Below are 26,413 nucleotides of genomic sequence, written 5' to 3' on the forward strand. Positions count from 1 at the left end.
AGTGTAGATGTTAACATGGACTTTTAACAAAACTGCAGGTTAGGTCTCAGCTCTGGAACTCTGAAGTTACCCCCATCTCCCTGAGACTCATTTTCCCCCACTGTAAAATGGGCACAATAATAAGATGTTCCTTATAGGGTTGTTTTGAGGATTAAAGAAAAAAAATCTATGTAAGAGTCCTTAGAAAAGTGCTGGGTGTGTCAGAGCTCAATATAGAAACTCTTCTCATCGTTGCATTTATTGCCATCATGATAACTTCGTCAAAAATACTAATATGCACATGAAGTCTTCATAATTGGGAAAATTATCAAGGAACATGATGACATGCATTTTCCATATATTCTATTACTTCTGTAAGAAGTTTCTGTATATTTACCTTAATTTTTTCTGCATATTTACAGAAAGTTTACAGTTATATCACCTAACAACAGGGATATGTTTAAAGAAATGTGTCTTTAGGAGATTTCAACACTGTATGAATATCCTAGAATGTGCTTACACAAACCTAGATGGCATAGCTTACTACACACCCAGACTATCTGATATTGCCTGTTGCTCCTGGGCTTCAAACCCATAGCAGGGGTGTCCAACCATTTGGCTTCCCTGGGCCGCACCGGAAAAAGAAGAATTGTCTTGGGCCACACATAAAATACACTAACAATAGATAAAAAGCTAAAAAAAAATCGCAAAAAAACCCTCATAATGTTTTAAGAAAGTTTATGAATTTGTGTTGGGCCGCATTCAGAACTGTTCTGGACTGCATGCAGCCCATGGGCCACAGGTTGGACAAGCTTGTTAAACAGCATGTTACTGTATTGAATACTGTGGGCAATTGTAACACGATGGGTTTGTATGGCTAAATATACCTAAACATAGAAAAGGCGCAGCAAAAATACAGTATTATAATCTTATGGGAACCTTCTTGTATATGGGTTATATATTTTTGTCATTGATTAAACTGTCATTATGCAGTGCATGGCTGTGTACCATTTCTGTATATTTAACTTAGCTTCCTGTATATTTGCCTAAATGTTCATTCTCCACTTATAAAAACACCCTAACAATTCTCTTACTATTGATTTTACTTCTGTCCTTTTTTCATTCAATAAGAGTGGAATAAAAACTGAAACAGAAGCGTCAGCTTGTTTTAGGCCTTATTTGTAAGGAGAGAATGCCTAATTTAAAGACTATCCAGAAAACCACCACCTATGCTGCAGGATCTGTTGTATAGAGGCATTAATAAGCCTTTGCCTCCATGTCAGTTAGCTGTTATTGTGAAAAAGCCAACTCACAAGTTAGTGGCTTAGAACAATAATGACTTCTTACTTGTCCTGATTCTAAAGGTTGCTGATTAATTCCTCTGGTCCATCGGTCTCAGATGGCCTTGCTTGCATAGCTGGGCCCTCCCTCCACATGGTCACTCATCCTCCAATAGGCTACTTTGGGCTTATCGTATGGTGGCCAAGAATTTCCACCAGCAAGACAGGGCAGCAGGCCCCAACCCCCAAGCACTTGATTACTACACATTTGCCAATATCCCATTAGTCAAAGCAAATTACATGGCCAAGCCCAGGATGGAGAGATGGGCCCCCATCTTGTTTGGAGGAGCAGCAAAATCATATTGCAAAGGAGCATGCATACAAGCATAGGGGAAATTAGTGGCAATTTTTATTTTTGCAAACTACCACACTTCCTGAGTTTCAGGCTCTGAAAAAACACGGGGGATATGAGCCAGACAACAACAACAAAGGCTAAATAATAGCAGCTGACATCCATAGAGTGCTTTCCATTAGTCTCATGCCTCATACCTATGTGAACCAGGCTACTACTGAAGGCCAGAGATTTTTAAGGAGGAGGCTATGGCAACACGTAGCTCACATGCTCATTTTGCTGCTCAGCTCCACTCAGTTGCTGTCATGTGGGTATGAGGCTCAAGGTTGGTAGATACTCGGATTTTTCAGGAGATGGTGAAACCTGGATCATTATATAAAATCTGCTGATATTTCAATGCTGACAACTCATTCCATTTTGTAACTTTGTGCTGGAAATAATCATCTCTTCTGAGGGGGCAGAGGAAGACCAGTTTAGATCCTTTTGCTTGCTCATGCTGGGACGAAGTGATTTGCATCAGCATGAACACAGGAGTACAATTTTCCTTTGAAAATGTATGATGTATGAAGTCGGGGAACCCCAGAGCAACAGCAGCACTTGCCAGGAAAAGATGCCCCAAGACTGAATGGGGCTTTTACAGTTGAGGCTTCTGGGGCATTTGCTAGAGGAGACAACACAGCACAGTGCTTATGTTTGTGGGTTTTAGAGTCAGATGGACCAACTCTGCTGATGATATTCCTCTCTTCTACTTAACTTGTAAATCTCTTTCTAGAACTCAAAAGCACAACATAGGGAGCCAGACTGCCCAGGTTTGAATCCCAGCTTTGCCACTTACCAGCTCTTTAAATTTGCTATTATCAAGGTCTTGTCTATGTTCAAAGAGCACTTTGTATATAAAGATACAAAGTACTTTTCTCTGGGTAATTTTAGTTGCCTGCATCTCTGCTTTCCTCACTCAGCATACCATAATCACCTAATAATCATATGAATAATACAGAAAATATTCATAGAGCTTTTCACCTATGGGTTGAGCAATTTACATACATTGTCATTCAATCCTCACAACTCTAGGAGAGCAGCATTCTTTTTATCCCCATTTTATAGATGGAGAAACAGAGAATTAAGTAACTTGCACCCAATTTACACAATTAATGAATCAGTAATGTTGTCATTTCAATTCAAACAGATCAGCTGAAGATGTTACCCAAATTGGAACCTGTAGGTTCTTGGGATGTCCAGGGACATACTTTTGAGGTCTGCAAGTTCTCCAAACATTTTTAAAATTTTTAAATTCATTTCAATATCCTAAAACACTATCAGCACTTGTTGAATATTTGAATGGCCACTTCAGTCCCCAAGTTCATATGAACAGTACGTATAAGAAACATAGACTAGATTTATGTTTTTGCCTATAATAAGTGACATTAGCAGTAAAATGAACTAGCTATGAGATTTTTTTTTCCATTTAAAAGATTCATCCTGGCTAACACAGTGAAACCCCATCTCTACTAAAAATACAAAAATTTAGCTGTGCGTGGTGGCGGGCGCCTGTAGTCCCAGCTACTCGGGAGGCTGAGGTAGGAGAATGGCGTGAACCCAGGAGGCGGAGCTTGCAGTGAGCCGAGATTGCGCCACTGCACTCCAGCCTGGGCGACAGAGCAAGACTCCATCTCAAAAAATAAAAAATAAAAAATAAAAACAGATTCGGCACATTCTTTAACTGTGAGAACACGCCATTATACTACAGTGCTCCTCAAAGGTAGGGAGTATAATGGAACCACTTAAAGTTTGGTTTCTAAAATTTGATTTTTATTAACTATGTGACCTTGGGCAAGTCAATTCACTGCTCTAAGACTCCGTTTCATAGTAGATTAAATAGGAGAATAGGGTTGCCATGAGAACAAAATGAGATAATATCAGAAGCACTTGGCAAAATACTTGGCACAATAGAACTGACTAGAGCTGATAATACGAACGATAGAACACATAAAGACAATTCTTGCCCAGTGAATACTTGGATTCATTTGTAGACTTTGACACTACTTGCTTGGCTGTGATTCTGAATTGAGAACTTCACAGTTGAAGGGAGAATATTTACCTCTTACACAACGGTGGTTGTCCTTCCTGAAATGAGAGGTGAAATCATCCATGGTTTATATGCAGTTATCTAATTTCTTAGAGCATCCTTTTATTTTAAAGAGTAACTTTTAAAAATCTGGGATAGCTTCCAATCAGGCAATTAAATTTGTTTCCCAGAATTAGTTTCTTATTTCCAACCAAATGCATTTTTCTTTAACCCATCTTCTCGTCACATGTCTTTGTGGTCCAGAATATAGGAAATTTACTACAGATATAGCCTTATTTCATCAGGGAATAAGCATACCACTGACCCATGGTTTGGCAAATCACTTGAAATAATTTCACAGGAAGAAAAGTGTAATATTTATTAAAAAATAATATGGTTCTCAAACACCATGAATTATCCATTGAGAGCTGATGACATTTTACATAATTGTGGAATAATATAAATCACTATGCTATTAGACAACGTCTTAAGTGAAAGAAACCTGGCCACTTACAGTCAGTGCTGTACAACAAAAAGACCATGCATTTCAAAGCCTCAGATTTGGATCCCAGCCTGACTGTTAGTAGAGTGAACATAAAAAAGTTTCTTTACCTCCTTTTCTCTTGACAGGCTCTACTTCCCACTGGTGAAGAGTTACCATTTGATAGTATTAACCAGAAAGTGACTGAGACTGAGGTCTCAATGGATGGAGATTACCGTAATCAAAGTTTGAGGGAAAAACACAGGCCACAGGAGCATCTGTGACTTGTGCTTTTCTGCATAGGGTTTCAGGAGCTTCAGTATTTAAAGGAGAAAGAGCAAGCAGAAGAGACAAAAAGAGAGGGAAGGGAAGGGAAGCAGTGAGGCAAATGCTTACATTCTTGTGAGCCTCTGATTAGCCTCAGTAAATCTGCATGAGTGGAGTAGAGGAAAAAGTCAATTATGCATCCATCTCAGGGTAGGCAGAAGGATGATTTCTCTTCTTGTCCTTGTCCTGTACCTGTGAAGAAAAGCTGGTAATGGACAATTTCAGGGTGAGATTCAACAGAACTTGGTATTAGGGATAGTTTACAGATAGAATATGTATCCTGAAAGATTTAGGGACCATAAGGAATTTCCTTGTGAGTAATTTGTGAGGAAGACCATCTGGAGAGATACGTGGCCTTCTCTAGTTGCAGGAACCTGGCTTATGGATGAGGCTATGACACAGAGTTGTGAAATTACAGCTCTCTTTTGGGGAAGGAAAGAAATAAGGGCAGTGTTGTGTGACTCAGTCCCCAATTTAACATTCCCTTTGGCATAGTGATTTTGGGGTTTCAAAAATTCTATTTTCTTTCACAATAGCATACATTTTCGCAATTTCTACTCCTTTTCTTTCTGTCTCTCCAGCAGGGGAAACTCTGACCCAAAAAGCTATTATAACCATTTCAGAGTTCTTGGCATTGTACCCTTCATTCATTCATTCCTTCCTTCATTCGGCAAATAATTATTGCATGAGTACTATTGGCTGTGTACTCTCACAGCTGCTGGGGACTCAGTGGTGAGAAAGGAGGACAAGTTGCCTGCTCTCAAGGAGTTTATCTTTCATTGGAGAAGTTAGACAATAAATTCAGAAACAAATAGTTAAACAAAATAGTTTGGACTGAGTGCTAAAAATGGTGCTATGATGGCAATAAAGCAATTTTATAGTGAAAGGGGCCTGTGCTGGAGGGCTACTCTAATCAGGATGGCCATGGAAATTCTTTGTACTAGGAGAGTTGGCTGCTGAGGAAGAAGCTGTGTGAAGGTCCGAGGGAGGCGATGCTAGGCAGAGGGAACTGCAAACGCACACACTGTGAAGTATGAAGGCTCTGGGCAGACAAGAGTCAGTAATCAGTCCAGTGTGGCTGAAGCACATTAAGCATAGAGCAGCAGACAGAGGGCAACCTCGCTGAGCCAGATCCCATCCAACCTAGTAAACCACGGTAAACACCTTGGATTGCTTTCCAAGCAAGGTGGGAAATCATTGAAGGATTCTAATCAGGGGACTAATATAATCTGGTTTATATTTTTAAGAGTGATCTCGTTATTACATGGGGAATACATTGTAAAGAATCGAGAGAGGATGTTTTAGTCCATGCCCACTGCTATAAATGACCATAGACTGGGTAATTTATAAATAGTAGAAGTTTACTTTTCACAGTTCTGCAGGTTTGGAAGTCCAAGATCAAGGTGTCAGCAGGTTTGGTGTCTGGTAAGGGCCTGGTCTCTACTTTCAAGATAGTGCCTTGAACCCTGCTTCCTCCAGACAAGATGAACGCTGTGTCCTCACATGGCAGAAAGGACAGAAGGGCAAAAAAGAGAGCAAACAGTTCCCTTGCACCTCTTTTTTTTTTTATACTTCAAGTTCTAGGGTACATGTGCACAACGTGCAGGTTTGTTACATATGTATACATGTGCCATGTTGGTGTGCTACACCCATTAGCTCGTCATTTACATTAGGTATATCTCCTGATGTTATCCCTCCCCCCTCCACCTACCCTTCAACAGTCCCCAGTGTGTGATATTCCCCTTCCTGTGTCCATGTGTTCTCATTGTTCAATTCCCACCTATGAGTGAGAACATGCGGTGTTTGTTTTTTTGTCCTTGCAACAGTTTGCTGAGAATCATGGTTTCCAGCTTCATCCGTGTCCCTACAAAGGACATGAACTCATCCTTTTTTATGGCTGCATAGTGTTCTATGGTGTATATGTGCCATATTTTCTTAAACCAGTCTATCATTGATGGACATTTGGGTTGGTTCCAAGTCTTTGCTATTGCCCTTGCACCTCTTTTATAAAAGCATTAATCTTATTCATAAAGGTAGGAATCTTATGGCGTGATCACCTCCCGAAGAGCCTCACCTCTTAACACCACCAGCCATGAGAATTAAGTTTCAATATGAATTTTAGCAGGGACACAAATATGGAAACCACAGCAAAGAGACCAGTTAGGAGACAACTGTACTTTAGGTAACAGATGATGATGGCTTAGACCAAGGTTACATCAGAGAAGAGAGGGGGAATGGAATTTTAAAAAAGGGGGTGGATTCGGTGCACATTTTAGATACTGAATGGACAGAGCCAGTATGCTATATTGTCTCTTCAGTGTCTCTAGTGCCTCTGTGTTTTAAATGGAAATTGTGATTAGAATGTTCTGTTGTCCTCACCTACTTTGTAGAGACCCAGAAAAGTAAGAGTAAATTATTTGATTCTCTTGGGACAGAAGGTTAAAATCTACCTTATCCAACTGATATATACTTTTTTCCAGAGTTCTCAAACTTGCTCCTGATCTCTAGAAACTTAAACAAAACACATCCTTAAGAAGATAAAACTGGATAGACATATTGACCACAAAGGTTTTCACTATCGAGAAAAAAAAAAAGGGAGAGGCAGGTATAAACTAAAGAAGCAGTTGTATTTGTCCAGGTTTTGGCCTGCGGAATTTTTCAGACCATGTCTTTTGGGGCGATCATATTAGTAGGAATTGCCTTCTGTTTACTCAACTCAGAAAGATTCCAGCTTCCACGATATTTTGAATAAAAGTGTATGCCCTTGTGTGCTTCTATGTGCCACTGTGTGTGTGTGTGTGTGTGTGTGTGTGTGTGTGTTAACAAGGCAGATATTGATGAAGTATTTGGAGCCTCAACTGGGCTGTTGAGGAGGGAAGAAATTGTGTTGAGGGTGGCTAATAAGTGTTATATAAAGTTGCTACTTACATAGCATGTTCTTACAAATTTTCTCAGTAGAGCCTCAAAACTATCCTATAAGGCAATCTTCCACACCACTTCCCATTAAGGGATAAATAAAAATCAAAACATTTATGCAGAACGCTGAAGTAAACTGAGAGAGATTTGAGAGTATCTAAATGGGCTTGGGAAATTTTTATTACATTTTATTGTAGCATCAGAAAAATAAAATACAAAGTATTAGTGATTGCTCTAAATTTTTAATTTGTGTAACCCCTAAATAGTAACTTGACACAGTTCATATTAAAGAGTTTTTGATTGACGAGCTCTTCAAATCAGATTAGACAACTTCCCTGTTAATACCTATTTGCTCAAGTTTGTGATAAAAAATGTTGAAACAAAATGTTTCACCAGTCAAAGATTTGTAAAAATCGCTTACCTGTAAAGCTCTAATAGCTCCTCTCGGACTCCTCCCTAACTCATTTTATGAGGCCAGCATCATCCTGATATTGAAACCTGGCAGAGACAAAAGAGAAAAAGAAAATTTCAGGCCAATATTCCTGATGAATATTGATGCGAAAATCCTCAATAAAATACTGGCAAACTCAATCCACCAGCACATCGAAAAGGGTATCCACAATGATCAAGTCAGTTTCATCCCTGGGATGCAAGACTGGTTCAACATATGCAAATCAATAAATATAATCCATCACATAAACAGAACCAATGACAAAAACCACATGATTATCTCAATAGATGCAGAAAAGGCCTTCAATAAAATTCAACACCCCTTAATGCTAAAAGCTCTCAATAAACTAGGTATTGATGGAACATATCTCAAAATAATAAGAGATATTTATGACAAACCCACAACCAATACCATACTGAATGGGCAAAAACTGAAAGCATTCCCCTTGAAAATCAGAAGAAAACAAATCACCACTCCTATTCAACATAGTATTGGAAGTTCTGGCCAGGGCAATCAGGCAAGAGAACGAAATAAAGGGTGTTCGAATAGAAAAAGAGAAAGTCAAATTGTCTCTGTTTGCAGATGACATGATTGTATATTTAGAAATCCCATCGTTTCAGCCCCAAATCTCCTTAAGCTGATAAGCAACTTCAGCAAAGTCTCAGGATACAAAATCAATGTGCAAAAATCACGAGCATTCCTATACACCAATAATAGACACACAGAGAGTCAAATCATGAGTAAACTCCCATTCACAATTGCTACAAAGAGAATAAGATACCTAGGAATCCAACTTACAAGGGATGTGAAGGACCTTTTCAAGGAGAACTACAAACTACCAATTGAGGAAATAAGAGAGGACACAAACAAATGAAAAAACATTCCATGATCATGGATAGGAAGAATCAACATCATGAAAATGGCCATACTGCCCAAAGTAATTTATAGATTCAATGCCACCCCCATCAAGCTACCAATGACTTTCTTCACAGAGTTAAAATAAACTACTCTACATTTCATATGGAATTAAAAAAGAACCCGTATAGCCAAGACAATCCTAAGCAAAAAGAACAAAGTTGGAGGCATCATGCTACCTGACTTCACACTATATTATAAGGGCTATAGTAACCAAAATAGCATGATACTGGTACCAAAACAGATATATAGACCAATGGAACAGAATAGAGGCCTCAGAAATAAAGCCACACATCTAGATCTTTGACAAACCTGACAAAAACAAGCAACGGGGAAAGGATTCACTATTTATTCAATGGTTCTGGGAAAACTGGCTAGCCATACGCAGAAAACTGAAACTGGACCCCTTCCTTACACCTTATACAAAAATTAACTCAAGTGCATTAAATACTTAAACATAAGACGTAAAACCATAAAAACTCTAGAAGAAAACCTAGGCAATACTATTCAGGACATAGGCATGGGCAAAGACTTCATGACTAAAACACCAAAAGCAATGGCAACAAAAGCCAAAATTGACAAATGCGATCTCATTAAACTAAAGAGCTTCTGCACAGCAAAAGAAGCTATCATCAGAGTTAACAGGCAACCTACAGAATGGGAGAAATTTTTTGCATTCTGTCTATCTAACAAAGGATTAATATCCAGAATCTAGAAAGAATTTAAACAAATTTACAAGAAAAAAACCAACAACTCCATCAAGAAGTGGGTGAAGGATATGAACTGACACTTCTCAAAACAAGACATTTATGCAGCCAACAAACATATGAAAAAAAGCTCGTCATCACTGGTCAGCAGAGAAATGCAAAGCAAAACCACCTTTTTTGATGAGATAAGCTTCATGGGAGGAGAATTAGAAAATCCAGCAGCACGGATCTTGAATGGTCTTCAGGGATTCAAATTTATAAGGTCATGCTTTCAGCTTTGAAGACTGAGAACTTAGAAAGGCAAAAAGATTATGCAAAAGAGTTTCCTCATTCCCTTTTCAAATGCACCCATTGATCCTGCAATCATGGAGTAGCAATTTGTTACACTTTAGCTATTGGTTTCATCAACTGAGGCAGTGGATAAAAGTTTGTCCCTATTCCGAAATCAGATGTCTGTAAGCTTTCTATGGTAGTCACTGTTGTGCCTCCTTTCTTGGTTCAAACCTCTATAGCAAATTACCATAGGCTGAGTGGCTTCTTTTTTTCGTTGTTCTTTTTTTTTTTTTTTTTTGAGAAGGAGTCTTGCTCTTTCACCCAGGCCGTACTGCAGTGGTGCTATCTCAGCTCACTGCAAGCTCCGCCTCCCAGGTTCAAGTGATTCTCCTGCCTCAGCCTCCCGAGTAGCTGGGACTACAGGCACCTGCCACCACGCCCGGCTAATTTTTTTGTATTTTTAGTAGAGATGGGGTTTCACCATGTTAGCCAGGATGGTCTCGATCTCCTGACCTTGTGATCTGCCCGCCTCAGCCTCCCAAAATGCTGGGATTACAGACGATTGAGTGGCTTCTAAACAACAGAAATTTATTTCTCACAGTTCTGGCAGGTGGGAATCTGAGATCTGGGTACCAGCATGGTGAGGTTCTTGTAGGGCTCTCTTTCAGGTTGCAGGCAGCTGCCTTCCACATGTATCCTCACAGGGTGCAAAGAGAGCTGAGAGGGAGTGCTGACTTGCATCCTCTTCTTCTAAGGACACTAAGCCCATCAGGGGCTCTACCCTCATGACCTAATTACTTCCCAAAGGCCTCACCTTCCAATTCCATCATATTAGGGGTTAGGATTTCAACATATGAATTTGTGTGGGGGACACACACATACAGTCCACAACAGTTACTATGTTGGTGCAAAAGTAATTGTGATTTTTGCCATTGAAAGTAAAGGCAAAAACTGCAATTACTTGGCACCAACCTAATAATAAAAAGAAACTTTTCCTCTTCAGCTGATAGCCATGCAGTCAGACTGTCGTGGCAGTAGCCTGAAAGCTGTCCCGACATTTGGCTCTTATATAAGGGGGAGGTGGGAGTTCCCATGCTTGCTGCTGGGCAGCTGAGGGAGCAGAACTGAGGTGTGGACTCCAGGTGGGTCTGATGGTGTCATGGGCATGGAGACCTATGTCCTCTCAATAGTAGTACACACCTGATACCCTGAAACTGCAAGGAGAATGCCTAAGAGTGGCTCTGTGGGCTCCCCCGACCATAATCAATGCTATTGCTCAGAAGCAACTATCCTTTCTCTGTTATCAACCATTCAGGAGCCTGTCTCCATCTGAATCTGCCTTCATAGAGTTATGCACGATCCTGAACCATCCCACGATGTGGTAAACCTGCAGATAGGGAGTGGGATTAGGAGGGAACCAGAGGAGTCCTGTGTTTTGGGAATGTTCTGAAGGAGTTGCATGCTTATATTCAGCCTGCACACACCAGCATGGCTATAATGATGGTTAATAATTACTGACTACTCTGTTTAATCAATGCCCAGGTCAGAGAGTTGTTAAATATTTTCAGCATTGCCTCTGATAATATATCCTCAGAATGATGCAGGAGCTGTGAGATACTCACAAGTATTTCCCCTGCCCAAACAGTGCTTTTGTTACTATGTATTATGAACAAAGTGACTCATTTTGGGAACATGTACCTATTTGCAAATTTCCGTGGCTTGTTATCTATAATTCTCATGATAGTCAAGCAGGGCAGCTGCTAGAACTATCAGCATTTTATAGGCATTGAAACAGAGAAATTAAACAACTTGCCCAAATGCATAGAGAGAGTAAGTATGGAAGACACTGAAATGCCCACTTCATCAGTGTAGCTCTGGTCAAGAAGTAGAGAATAAATTTGACACTTTTTAGTTAAAAGGGGAAAAGGCATAAGTTAATATTTATAGTTTACCCAAGAGAAAGACAATGTACACTGTGCATTTCAGTAACTCCATTCTCTGCTCAGAATAACTGTAGAGCAGAGCACATTCATGGATTCATTCTTTCAATAAATATTTATCGTTAAGTACCTTCTGTGTTCAAAGTATTGTGCGAGACGCTGGTGAGAGAAGATTTAGACTATGGTGTTCAGGAATGGTCTAGGGGGAGAATTTAATTACTAGGGATTCTAATAGCCTGAAGCAACATGTAGTGGTAATTAACCCCCTTGTCTGTCCTCAGGTGGACCAAGCTGAAGACTATTCTGCAGGCTCCACAGAGGAATGGGGCTCCACGGGGTGACAAGGTCAATAATCCACTCTCCTATTATCTTTCCTCTTTTCCCTGTTCAGTCTTCTCAGTCTTCCACTCCCCATTCCTAATCACTTTTCAAAATAGGCTGCCTGCAAAAGGGCCCTTGTTTTATGCTCTCTTCTTAAGAGGAAAACAGCCTAGACAGCTGGTACAAGAAATGGATGTAAATATCAGATTCTCAGGGTGGGATTCTAGACCTGGATCACTCACTGGTCAGACAGTAATCAGGATCCCTTGGCCAGTGGTCAGTAGATGAAGATAATCCCTGGAGGTGGATGCTTCCCAATCACCAAGATGCTCAGCAATGGTGGACTGGGATAACATGGAAGTGGAAGGCAAAGCATTGGCTCATGTGGTAGTAGGTTAGGTAAATGATACAGGGACAATGGTAGTTGTAAGAATTGTGAAGTTAACTACTTTTTTACCAAAGGCTTTAGAAGCTTTGGGAAAAAAATGTAACAGTCTCAGGCTAATTAACTATCAAGTCAAGATGCACCGTGAAAGTCATTTGGGCTCCATGGAACAATTTCATGGTCTTAATCTCCTATAACCATGGGGAAACCGTGCTGAAAACCAGCCCTGATATTTAATAATAAGGGCAGCAGAGCAACAAAGGGGCATGTATGAATGACACCCTGTATAGTTTGACGGCTGTCTTCCAAAATGCCACATGTTCATTGAATAAAGGCCACCATATACTGCTGTGTCCCCAAGCAACTAGAATACATGAGTTGAGAACCAAGGATGAAAACAGGATTAACTATTCATACCAACACTGCTAGAGACCTACTTGAATAATTTGTTTTCTGTCCCTACAAATTTAGAATCTTTTTGGATTAGAAGTTCAGGTTCCTGTTATTGGAACTTTAACAACACTATTCAGTAAAGGTTACTTTGAACTTTAAGCTATGACCACCATCTGGTTATTTAGGACTTCTCACACCAGTGGGCAAGCAAGCAGTAAAGTTACTATATTTGCAGGAGTTATTGATCCTGATTACCCTGAGGAGCTGGGAGTTGGAAATCGTAATCTTTGGCTCAGGAATCTCTTGGTACTCTCAGGTGCAGTGGTAATTGTAAATGAGAAACTGCAGTAAGCACAGTCCAACAAGTGCTCAGACACTCTGGTTATGAAGGCTTGGGTAACTCAACCACCTGACTGAGAATGAGGGAAACCTAGAACGGGTGGTGAAGGGAGGAGATGATAAATGTCAGCTATAGCCTAAGGATAAAATGCAACATGTTCTACATGCCAGTTACATAGAGAGTGTATATACATATAACATAGAAACATGTCCATGTACACTGTACATGTACCTATGTATCAGAATGTTAATAGTGACTAATACTCAGTATTATGATTATAGGTGATTTTAGCTTTTTAAGTATTTTGGTTTTTGTTTTTAATTGAAACATAATAATTATACATATTTATGGAGTACAGTGTGATGTTTTGATACATATATACATTGTGTAATAATCAAATCAGAGCATTTAGAATATTCATCACTAATATGGTCATCATTTTTTGTGGTGAAAAGATTTGAAATCTTTCTCCTAGATATTTTGAAATATACAATATTGTTAACCATAGTCACCCTACTGTACAATAGAATACCAGAACTTATTTCTCTGATCAATGGGTAACTTTGTACCTGTTGAGCAGTCTCTCCTTATCCCTCCCCACTATCCTTCTCAGCCTCTGATAACTAATATTCTACTCTCTACTTCTAGGAGATTCTTTAGATTCCACATATGAATGAGATCAGGCATATTTTTTTCTATGTCTGGCTTATTTCACTTAACATAATATCCTTTAGGTTCATTCATATTGTAAATGACAGCATTTCATTCTTTTTATGGCTGAATAGTATTCCATTGTGTATATGAATTTAGTCTGGGCAAGGATTTTTTGGATAAGATCCCAAAAGCACAGGCAGCAAAAGCAAAAATAGACAAATGGAATTACATCAAACTAAAAAGCTTCTGCACAGCAAAGGAAACAATTAACAGAGAGAAGAGACAATCTACAGAATAGGAAAAAATATTAATATTTTCAAATTATGAATCTAACAGGTACTTAGTAGTTAACATCCAGAATCTATAAGGAACACAACTCAATAGCAAAATACATCATCCAATTTAATAAACGGGCAAAAGAACTGAGCAAATATTTCTCAAAAGAAGGCATACAAATTACAAACAAGTATAGAAAAAAAATGCTCGTCATCACTAATCATCAAGGAAATGCAAATGAAAACCACAATAAGATATCACCTCGCCCTAGTGAGAGTGACTATCATCAATAAGACACAAAATAACAAATGTCAGCATGGATATGGAGAAAAGGGAAGTATTATACACTGTTGGTGGGTATGTAAATTAGTATAGCCTTTCTTGAAAACAGTAAGGAGTTTCCTCAAAAAATTAAAAATAGAACTATCATATGATCTAGCAGTTTCACTACTGGGTATATACCCACAGGAAATAAGATCAGTATGTTGAAGAGACATCCATATCCCCATGTTTATTGCAGCACTATTCATGATAGCCAAAATATGAAATCAACTTAAGTGTCCATCTCAGGATGAATGGATTAAAAAATGTGACATGTATTTTGTTTTTGCTTTTATTTTTAAATGTTGATTTTGGAATAAGAAAGAGAGATAGAGAAATAAGAGAGCTGGGCATCCTTTGAAATCTAGATGGAGAAAGTCATGGCTCCCCAGCTCTTGTGCTCTGCATGCCTGCAGAATTAGCACCACTCAGATATTACCAAGGCTTACTGCCCAAGCCATACCTGGACCCTGAGCCACAACTAGAGTGACTGAGGAGCATTGTGCTGAAATGTGTGGAGCAGGGACTTAAAGCAGCCTTGGGCAGTGAGCCTTGTGGTCCAATGTGTCCCCTAGGTCCCTTCCTCCAAACCATTCTGTCCTCAAGGCTCTGGCACTCTGGGCCTGTGATGAGAGGAACAGCCTCAAAGATCTCTAAAATGCCTTTGGTTTCATTCTCCCATTGGAGAATTGGTGGGTCTTATAAATAGCACCCACCTTCCTTCTATTCTTCTCATCAAATGGTAGCTTAGCTACATCCTTGGTTTTCTTTCCCAAACTTTTTTTTTTATTTTTTATTTTTTACGTGGCCAGATTGAGTTTTCCAAATCTCTATGTTTTGTTTCCCTTTTGATCATAAATTCATCTTTAAATCATTTTTCCCTTTTCACATTTTACTACGAGCAGTTAAGAGAAGTCACATAGCACTCTCTATGCTTTGCTTCTTAGAGATTTCATCCGCCAAATATCCTAATTCATGCTGTTAGGTTCTGCCTTCCACAAAGTTCCAGAACAGGAACATAGTTTAGTCAATTTCTTTGTTTGTTTGTTTTTTTATATTTTCTTTTTTGTTTTTTTGAGACAGGGTCTGGCTTTGTTGCCCAGGCTGGGTGCAGTGGCACAATCTCAGCTCACCGCAACCTCCAGCCCCTGGGCTCAAGCGACCCTCCTCCCTCAGCCTTCCAAGTAGCTGGAACTTCAAGTGTGCACAACCACACCTGGCTAATTTTTGTATTTTTTGTAGATAGGAGGTCTCACTTTGCTGCCCAGGCTGGTCTCAAACTCCTGGCCTCAAGCTATCCCCCCACTTTGGCCTCCAAAATTGCTGGGACTACAGGTATGCCCGACTGTGACTGGCTAGCTAATTTCTTCACCACTTTGTAACAAGAATGGCCTTTCCTCCAGTTTCCAATAAGACATTCCTCATTCCATCTAAGACCTCATCTGAATGATCTTTATTGTCTATATGTCTATGAGCATTCTGGTCGTGACATCTTAAATAATATCCAAGAAGATTCAGATTTTCCCTACAGCTCTTCTTTTCTTCTGAGCCCTCACCAGAATCACCCTCCATGCTCCATTCATAGCAATAAAGGCTTTTTTCAGCATTCACTTCAAAACTATTCTAGCCTCTCTCCATTACCCAGTATCAAAGTTCCTTCCACATTTTTAGATATTTGTTATAGTAACACCCCTCTCCTGGTACAAATTTCTGTGTTAGTCTGTTTTATGCTGAGACTGACTAATTTTAAAAGCAGAGAAATGAGTTCCTTCACAGTTCTGGAGACTGGGAAGTTTAATTTCAAGGTGCTAGCATCTAATGAAGGCCTTCTTGCTGTTCCTCACATGGCACAAGGAGGAAGGGCAAAAGAGAGTGAACCCACTACCACAGGTCCTTTTTATAGTGGCGTTAGTCTATTTTTGAGGGCAGAACCCTTATGACCTAAGCACCTCCCATTAGACCCCACCTCCCAACAGTGTGGCTTTGGCAGTGAAGTTTCTAACAGATAAATTTTGGAGATACATTCAAGCCATAACATAGAGGAAGTTACCACTTAAAATGTAGTCTATTTAGAATATTGAGATTCTGAGTGACTTTTACATTTTTTATTGTGTATTTCTATAAGTAAAGGCCAAAGCAATGTTTTTCTTTTATAATAAAGAGTGATTCATTGGCATTTTATTTGTTTTCCAAATTATCTTTAATTTGGATAGAAATTGCTTTAGATTAATGGATTTATCTTATTCTTTCCTGAGAATGTTTTTCAATCAGCAAAACGACTATTGATATAGTTAATCTAAAGATCTCTGATATGATAGATGTCTAAGAGTAACCACTCTGTGCACACTAAAATGCTAGAAAGGAAACAAACCAAATAAGTAAAAAAGGCTATTTCCTGGGAGAAGGATTCAGAGGGAAGGAGTTTCCTTTCCTCTGTACATTTCTCTATGGTTTAAATAAAAAAAAAAATAAGTGAATATCATTTTGTTACTAAAATTGAAACCAATATTTTAACAGAACATAATCTGCACTCCAAAGGTACTAACTTCTATATAATGAAAACTGAAGATCACAGCCAAGTCTCAAGTATTGTAGACACTGAATTTCAACATTGGCTTTGTGACACAACAACAGAATTTCAATTACAGGATGCTCTGTGTTTAGAAAGAAGGAATATTAGAGACCATCTAATCCAAACCTCACCTGACAAATGAGTAACCTAAAACTTAAATATCATGGTCAGAAAAATGATAAAAATGTGGGTTCGATTACTAGATACTGTATTCTTTCATTCATTCACCAAATAGATACTGAGAATCTGCTGTGTGCCTGGCACTGTTCTATGCATGAGGGAGCCAATGAACAAAACAGAAGCAATTCCAGCCATTGTGAAAGTTAGACTCTAATGGGCTCCATTGCTTAGGTCAGTGACTCTGGACCTCTGAATCCTTGAAGATGCTAAATTATCAGTGGCTCCTAAACTGTGGCATTTCAGGGGTGCTATGGTTTAAATGTGTTCCCTCCAAAATTCATGTGTTGGAAATTTAATCCCCAACGTAACAATATTGGGAGGTGGGGCCTAATGGGATGTGTTTAGGTGATGAAGGCTCTGCCCTCGTGAATGGTTAAATGCTTTTATAAGAAAAACTGCAGAAGTGGGTTTGCCCTCTCTGTTCTTCTGTCATGTGAGGATACAGCATCCTTCCCCTCCAGAACACTCAGTATTCAAGGCATCATCTTGGAAGCAGAGAGACTGGGCCCCAACCTGCCACTGTCTTGATATTGGACTTCCAGCCTCCAAAACTGTAAGAAAATAAATGTCTGTTTTCTCACAAATTACCCAGTATCAAGTATTCTATTGTAGCAGCACACAACAGGTTAAGACAAGGGGTTACCTTGGGTAGCAGAGGTCGGGGAAAAAGAGTTAATAGGTAAAGCTTTTAAAACTCTCTTAAGCCAGAGTGACTTCTTTTTAGCTATTTTATATGTTAGAATTCTACCTAAATTTTTAATTGCAGAATGGGGTCCAGCTCTTGAAAGAAAAGTTGAGATTGTCTGAACTGAAAGGTATGCATTAGAATCAGTCACTTGAAGAGCACAACCCACTTTCCAGTCATTCTGACTCAGAAGGCTGGATTGAAACCTAAGAATCTGCATTTTAACCAGTCCACAAATGAATCTGTTGAGGCTAATAAAAAGTTCACATTTTGAAAAATACTAGGATGTCTGGCAATGAATTAGCATATGATTCTCTAATGAGCACAGCAGATAGTTGCAAATAAAGACTTAATTTCCAGAAACACATTAATTTGGTTCATACCAATAAGTCATGGGGCATTTTTAGGAGGAGGAGTGGAGTAATATCATGCTGTGAGAGATAATCATAACTTTTAGAACACAGGGAAACACTTCCCCAGTTCATCCCTATGTAAACAGAGATATTTCTACAAAACTAAGTCAAATGAATAAATGTCCATGTGTGCCCAAATCTGGATTTGGCTCTAGCAAAACCTAGGCTGGATTTAGTAATAATTATGAAACCATAGAGAAGTAATTTCAATATGCTGAGAGAAATGAGTATGATTTGTAAAAATTCAATTGTACCCAAAGGAGACAAATATTGCAATTTGGGGGATTGGAGTTCTCTGTAATTTTTATGGCTTTCTTCTTGATTACAAAAGTAATGTGTATTAGCTGAAGATAACTTAGAAATTACAAAGAAAGGTTTTCTTTTTAAAAAAGCAAATTACCTTGGTCTCACAAAGCAGCAGTGACTTCTACTGCTATAAACATGTTGCTATATATTCTTCCCAAATTAAATGCATATATTTAAAAATAAAATTCAAGATATATGTTAGTTTTTTATTTAACTTTTCAGTGTCAAGTTACAAAACAATTTTGTTAAAATATATATTTTTTGGAAAAAATTAGAAAAATAGCATAATATATGGAAAATAAAAGATCAAATCAAATAATTATATACTTATGATAAGTGCAGTTTTACAGGGATATTATATTTCAATAATGCTTTACTTGAAAAATCCTACCTTATAATATATAATTTTTTAAAAAATATACTTAAGATTTTATTTTTTTAATATAAAATATTTTACTTTAAGTTCCGGGATATATGTGCAGAATGTGCAGGTTTGTTACATAGGTATACATGTGCCATGGTGGTTTGCTGCACCTGTTCACTCGTCATCTAGGTTTTAAGCCCTGCATGCATTACGTATTTGTCCTAATGCTCTCCCTCCCTTGTCCCCCATCCCCCCAAAAAACAAAGTTAAAATTTTAGAAAGACATTTACTTTGGTCTATAGCATTAACTTTCTGAAAAACAAACAGAAATTATTGAATTTTCAGGTTGTAAAAAAGAGCTATCATTTCTCTTTGCTCCCAGAAAAATATGGTCCTTCAATTGTTGGCAAGCCTCTTATGGAAAATCACCAAGGCTGCACAATGAGTCAGTGTCAGTGGAAGTCATGAAAGGGGAAAAAATGTTGAACACTGGCAGCACTGTGCTCACTCCAGAAAGTAGAAATAATGCCTCTCTTCATCTACAACATTATTTTCTTTGACTTTCTAGTTGCATCTGGTAAGAAAGGAACTATTTATAACACAAAGATTATTTGTGCCATATTATCAAGTTAATATACAGCAAGGGCACTGAATTTTCTTTCTTACCCAACCAATAATTCGAAAGGGTGTACTTAGCAGATAGTTATAGGCTTTAAGAAGAAAGGGGTGTCTGCTGTTAAATTAAAACTAACTGAGGAAAATAAGCTTATCTGTCATAAATCACAGATAATAATTATGGTAGAGCAAGATGTTTATTATCACAATGTTTATATAATACTGCAATTAACAAAGGAATTACACTCAAGCACAGTATATCTTTTATCTTCATCGCTTTTGTGCCAAAAGAGACAGACACAGTAGTCTCTTTATGCCACAGATAAAGAAGATGTTGAATACGACCAGCAATCCAAGGCAGAATCTGAAATACAAGCCAGGTATCTTTAATTTCTGATTAATATTCCAGTTTTTACTTAAAATAAGCCACTTTTGCATTTTTCAAAGGCTTTATAGAAATTTCTGAAGGCAAAAAGGGATTATATTTAGAATTATTATCTGCCTGTGTACATGTTCCATCTCTGTTTGATAACAAAATCCCCTTAGAAGCAAAAACAGGCAGGTATAACACATGAATGCATAAGTTGTGACTAGTATGGTTATGAGCTGACAACTAGACCTAGACTGAGAATGACCCTAGTTTAGCGCCTGAGCTTATAATGCTAGAGTTATGGGTCATTGTTTGAACTCCTGTTGGCCTGATCCCTTTCTTTCTGTAGGGTGGCTAGCAGAGTGAGCACTTAGTACAGACATTCAAATGGCCAAGGTAAACCAGTGGTTTGATCATCCAATAAAGTTATCAGAAAGGTAAAACATACTCTCTGGGCCTGCTGACTGCTCCTGTACTCCAGTTAGCAAAGCCTCAGAAGAATAAGGAATGAGTGAGGACATTGGTCTAGACAGTCATTCTGGGGACTTAAAGGAATAGGATAAGCATTTGCTGCAATCTTCAATCACTTGCACTCTTGCAGATGAGGGTACTAATTAAAGGTAACATTGAGTATTTAATGCCTGATGTTACCTTGGGCTTGTTAGAGGATATCACATTTATGACGTACGGTAGAGACACACCTTTCAAGGGGGTGGTTTGTAAGTACATAATATAGATGAAAATGCATCAAGTCAAAATTGCCTTGAGGAAAACTGCATATGAAAACCTAATAAACATGTTTCAAAACATTCAATATTGCCAAATTTGCCTCCCCTATTGAAACATACTGTGTTTCCCCCACCCTAATTTAACACTGCAAACTAATGTAGGTAGCTTGCATCTGGGACATGTTGCATTGGAAAAAAAAAAGGAAAGAAAGAAAAGAAAAGTAGCTTTAAAGCCTAGAATCATACTCTGCATGGAGATATGTTCCTGACTGAGAGAACAGGAAATTCTATCAAGGTTCTCACACTCACTTAGAGGCATGTATTCATTGCATGAAATGGCAATCAGAAGAGTCTGCAATATTTTAATTGCTCATTCATTTGTTCTCTTTTTCATTTCCAAGCTGCCATTCACACAATCTTGATTTCTGTTTCTCTGATCCTTCCTATCCACCAATCTGTTCCTTAGCAGAGCACAAAAATGTGAATTTGCAAACATTAAATACTCCCTTGGTATGGTTCCATTGTAGCATACTAAGCAGATATCTTCAATCAATCACAACGTGACTTTCCTCCCATGAGACTCAGATTGGACTTCATAGTCCTATCCCAACACAATCCTCCAGGCAACCACTACCAGTTGACCAGGACAGATCCTCTGACATGCCATATGACATTTTTTAAACCACTTAGGTCCTTTATTTTTGAGCTTCAGTCACCTTTATGGCTAAAAAAAAAAAAAAAAAAAACTTTAGATGAGATACTCTCCAGACCTTTTTCTGAAATTCTGTGATTTTATTATCTTTTAGATTATAGCAGAGATCAACAAACCTAGGCCAGATGATCAAATCTATGCTGCCATCAGTTTTTGTATAGCCTTGGACCTAAAAACGCATTTTACATTTTTAAAACATTGGAAAAATCCAAAGAATACTATTTCATGACATATAAATATAAAATTAAAATTTGAGTGTCCATAAATAATACTTGGAAAACAGTCATGCTTATTTACTTTCATATTCTCTATGGCTACTTTCCCACTATAATGGCAGAGTTAAGTAGTTGTATCAGACACCATATGTCCCAGAAACCTAAAATACTTACTAATTGATTCTTTACAGAAAAAGTTGAAACCAGAGTATGGTGAGAAAATTGTGGATTGAATGCCAGGTCAAAAGAAATGTTTAACATAGAGGTTTAAAGGATTATGAGGCAAAAGCAAGTGCAATAACATGAATATTTGTCAAAAAGTCATCCAATGGAACACTTCTAAAATGTGAATTTCATTATAACATTTTTATTATTTTGTTATAAAATGTTTTATAAGAGAGAAGTTCCAAACATAAAAATAAAAAGGAACCAGGCCTTTACGGGGGCCCATAAAGATAATCTGACATAAATGTTACAGGTTTCATGTTAGAGGCTACTGTGAAATGTAAATTCAACATGAAATTTGTCAGTATTTCATAACCGAGTTAAGTTGTGAATTCAGCAAATACTCTGCTTGGGAAAGATGCATTGTGTTCTATTTTTGAAATTGTTCAGTTTACTGATTAAAATATTTTTACATTTACAAAAAGCAACTAACATAACTTCCATACTCTTCTATTTCATAAGCTGAAATCAGTCCCTTCTTCCCTCACAGGGATGGTGGAAAGAATCTTTAGGAAAAATGCTCTAAGTCAAAGTATAATTTTTGATATCTATGTTTAATATTAGGATAATAATCTTTTTAAAATTGCTTAATCATATGCTTACTTATGCTTTTACAAGTCTTTGATTCAAACAATGCAAATTTAATCATTGTGCTTCTGATTAAGTCTGATGTATGCAAAATGAAAATTGCTTATTTAATATCAACTGTCAATATGAGTTCACATTTAACTAGGTTGGAACCTATTTACATTCTAAAACCTTTTCAAACTAACCTTTTCTTGTGTTAAAAAGTTTTGGAGCTGTTAGTAACTCCATATATATAAAGAAACATAGTTATCATTAGTTGATACACAATTTGCAATTTCTCTAACTCTCATTAATATTTGGGTAACTTTCAGTTCCTATTACTGGAAAAAAACAACTGAGAGAGAAGAAAACAACAATTGAGCAGGAGAATAAACATATTAAGTGTCTAGAAAGAAGAAAATATTAAAATCACATAATTAAGATAAACAATGTCTTCTGCAGAAAAGTTCATCTAACTTTCTATGGTTGGAAGAAAGATGGCTTTCAATAATGATAGAAGTTGGAAATAGACCACATTTACAGAATGCCTAAAATACAAATAAAAATAGGAAAATTGGGTTAATAATTCAGACATTTTTCAAACTCCTAATTAGTTGCATATGAGTAGCTTGGATGGTGAAAGTCACATAAAAACGTCCATTATAGAATCTAGATTACCGACGTGTTGCATAATTTAAATAAGGCCACAAGTGGTAAAGTTGCCTGAGTTAATTAGATCTACTCTAATATACAATATAGCATCCAAAACAATTCAAAAATAGAGAAATTTCTGGAATAATTCTAATATAACATACCCTAGTGGTGTCAGATTAACCCAGGTTTCAGTATGGTCCTCAATACCATCTCCTATGTTTCTTAATTGTATAATTTAACCTCAGTGAACTCTACATTCTGCATTAGTATATGGGAGAAATTATTTACTTCATAGGTTTCTGTGCGGATTAAATTCACATAGTAGACAAGCAATAAATGTTTGTAATATTCCCATAATTTTGTAGTTTTGTTTAGAGACTGCAAAAGAGTGTCAATACTAATTAATCATGAAAAAAGTAAGATCAGCATACTTTTTTTTTTTTTTTTTTGAGACGGAGTCTCGCTCTGTCACCCAGGCTGGAGTGCAGTGGCGCAATATCTGCTCACTGCAAGCTCCGCCTCTCGGGTTCACGCCATTCTCCTGCCTCAGCCTCCTGAGTAGCTGGGACTACAGGCGCCCGCCACCACGCCCGGCTAATATTTTTTTTTTGTATTTTTAGTAGAGACGGGGTTTCACCGCGTTAGCCAGGATGGTCTTGATCTCCTGACCTTGTGATCTGCCCGCCTCCGCCTCCCAAAGTGCTGGGATTACAGGCGTGAGCCACTGCACCTGGCAAAGATCTGCATACTTTTTATACTTAAAAATAAGTTATAAATTTTCTAATATTATATACTGGATGTAAATAGACACATATTGTAGTTCATATTATTTAAAATTGTAGTTTCATATGTACACTCTGTTAAATGCCATGCCTTCACTGAAATGTTCTTTCTTGTTGCCTGGACTATCCAGATCCATGGAAATTTTATAACTGTCATTGTGTTTTTATTTTAGCGATAAAGATGCATCTTTGTTTAACAAGAACTGGAAGTAAAGCTTTGTCCCAATAAGCAGGTACTTTCAAAGTTGGGGAAAAGTACAGCAGTAAGTAAAGTACTTGTTTCATATCTGTTGAAGAAATGATGCGATTATTCTGTATGGGAAGAAAGTCAGGAATTGAAAGCAAAAAGCCAGACATCTAAGTGTATTTTCACTTGAAATCTTTAGGACCATAAGCAGTACTCATATTCCAATAAGCTAGAAATGTTAGCTGTTTGAACCACAGAAATAATCATTTGCATGGGAAAAACAGGGACTCTGATTTAGGGGCACCACAGTTCAAATGACAGTTTAGATTTGTTAACTTCAATAAATTACAACTTACCCGAGTCTCAGTTTTCTTACCTTTAAAGTATGGACAATGATAGCTACCTGGAATTACAGCTGTTTCAGGATTCAGTTAGTACATGTAAAGTGTTTTTTAAAGAAATGAATTTATTATTACTACACAACCATTCCCTTTCATCTGTGGAGGAAGTTTCAAATGGATTACAAATGCTATATTCTTGTCACTAAGCATTCCTCAACTATCAGTGCAACGGCAAATTTAACAAAACAAACCAGCCAACTGTTTTCAAGTAAAAGGAAAGGAAGGGGAAAACCATCCCAACAACTTGAGCATAACATGTCCAGGTAGGAAAATGCAGGTCCCTTCAAAATAATCTCCCCTATGTTCCAGATATTCAACAGTTGATCTCAGAAACACAAAGTCTTACTACTCTTTGTCCCAGTTCTTTAAGACTTTGAGAAACAAAAGAACCCCAAAGAAGTTTAAGAAATCAATAAATGGTTGTGTCCAAAATATAGATAATATATCAGATATTGTAGTAGGGGACTAGCAATCCAGGTTTTCCCAGACTGAAAAGTCCACATCTTGATAACTCTCTCAATCTCTCAATCTTGGGCAAACCAAGACAGTCACCTTGAGCATACGTCATAAGATATGTTCCATGGTCATAGAATAGCAGCACTAGAAGGGTGTGGGGAAACTACAGAGTCTAGCTTTATTTTACAGATGGAAAGTCAGATTCTAGGTATGAGGTAATGACATCCCCACAGGTGCAGTGCTAACCCTGAGGAGCATTTCAGGTGACACATGAACTCCAGTCTTCTAATTCCAGATTTCAAAATGTCATACAGGATGAAGAATGTTGTAGTAGAAAAAAACCTGGCTCTTATACCAGATTACCTGGGCTTCTATCCTGTGACTCTGGACAAGTGATCTGACCTTTAAGCTCCAGTATTTTTCACTGAATATTGGTATTATTAGCATTGAATGACAGGGAGCAAATAAAATGTTGAGCTCTGTGCCTAGCACATAAAAAACATGAAATAAATATTTGTTATTATTGATAGTTTTCATCTATTTCTCCTCTTTACTTTCCTCACTATTAATATAATCATCATCATTATTATTTGCTACTTACAGCAAGGAAGCACAACCTAGCATAATAAGACCCATCCTTGGATTTTCACTAAAATCATGTGGACTTTAAGAACATCAAAGAATAGTGTTTCACATTTGGAATTTTCTTAAAATAAGTCATTGAAATTGTGTCACTCTGAGCTGAACAATTTACAGACCTTTTTTGAAAAGATGTCTCTTTGACTATGAAAAATGCATGCAAATTTCTTTAGTAATTCAGCTTCAGCATATTCCACTAGGTTCTTCTAAATGGCTCCTTTCAAAATGCTCAATCTTTACTACTCTCTACGTCTTGAGACATTTTCTACAGAGGCCTAACTATTAAGAGCACTCACCAAAGGATGGCCATCCTGAAATAAAGAGGAAGTATATTTGAGATGATTACATATTCAAATGATACAGCAACAGGGTTTGCAGAACAAAATTTAGATTGAGAAGGAATACTTCATAAATATACCCAGTATTCAGAAGATTGGGTCTTTCTTTCTTTCTTTCTTTCTTTCTTTCTTTCTTTCTTTCTTTCTTCTTTCTTTCTTTCTTTCTTTCTTTCTTTCTTTCTTTCTTTCTTTCTTTCTCCTCCTCCTCCTCCTTCTTCTTCTTTCATCTTCTTCTTCTTTTTTTTTTTTTTTTTTTTTGACAGGGTCTTGCTCTGTCATCCAGCACCCAGGCTGGAGTGCAGTGGTATTATAGAAACTCATTGCACCCTTGTATTTCTGGACTCAAGTAATCCTCCCACCTCAGCCTCCTGAGTAGCTGGGAGTACAGGTGTGTGCTGCTACACCTGGCTAATTTATTTATCTATTTTGTAGAGACAGGGTATTCCTATGTTGTCCAAACTGGTCTTGAACTCCTGGGTTCAAGCGATCCTCCCGCCTCAGCCTCCCAAAGTGTTGGGATTATAGGCATGAGCCACCGTGCCTGGCCTAGCCCTGCTTTGGAATCCAAAAGAGCAAAATCCAGAATTTCTCTTTCTTTCATTCCACTTTTATAGTTCAACATTTTCAT

General features: G+C 37.8%; 1 long non-coding RNA gene across 1 annotated transcript in view; it reads right to left on the minus strand.

Moving 5' to 3' along the window:
- The window catches only part of LOC116471678 (uncharacterized), a 62,465-nt gene that overhangs the window by 12,168 nt on the left and 23,884 nt on the right, over positions 1–26,413 (minus strand). The window contains exon 2 of the long non-coding RNA XR_004248845.1: positions 13,041–13,215. This is a non-coding gene — a long non-coding RNA (uncharacterized LOC116471678). The remainder of the gene's footprint in view (positions 1–13,040; positions 13,216–26,413) is intronic.

The sequence above is a fragment of the Hylobates moloch genome, unplaced genomic scaffold (assembly GCF_009828535.3).
Source record: "Hylobates moloch isolate HMO894 unplaced genomic scaffold, HMol_V3 SCAFFOLD_6, whole genome shotgun sequence".
NCBI classification, from domain to species: Eukaryota; Metazoa; Chordata; class Mammalia; order Primates; family Hylobatidae; genus Hylobates; species Hylobates moloch.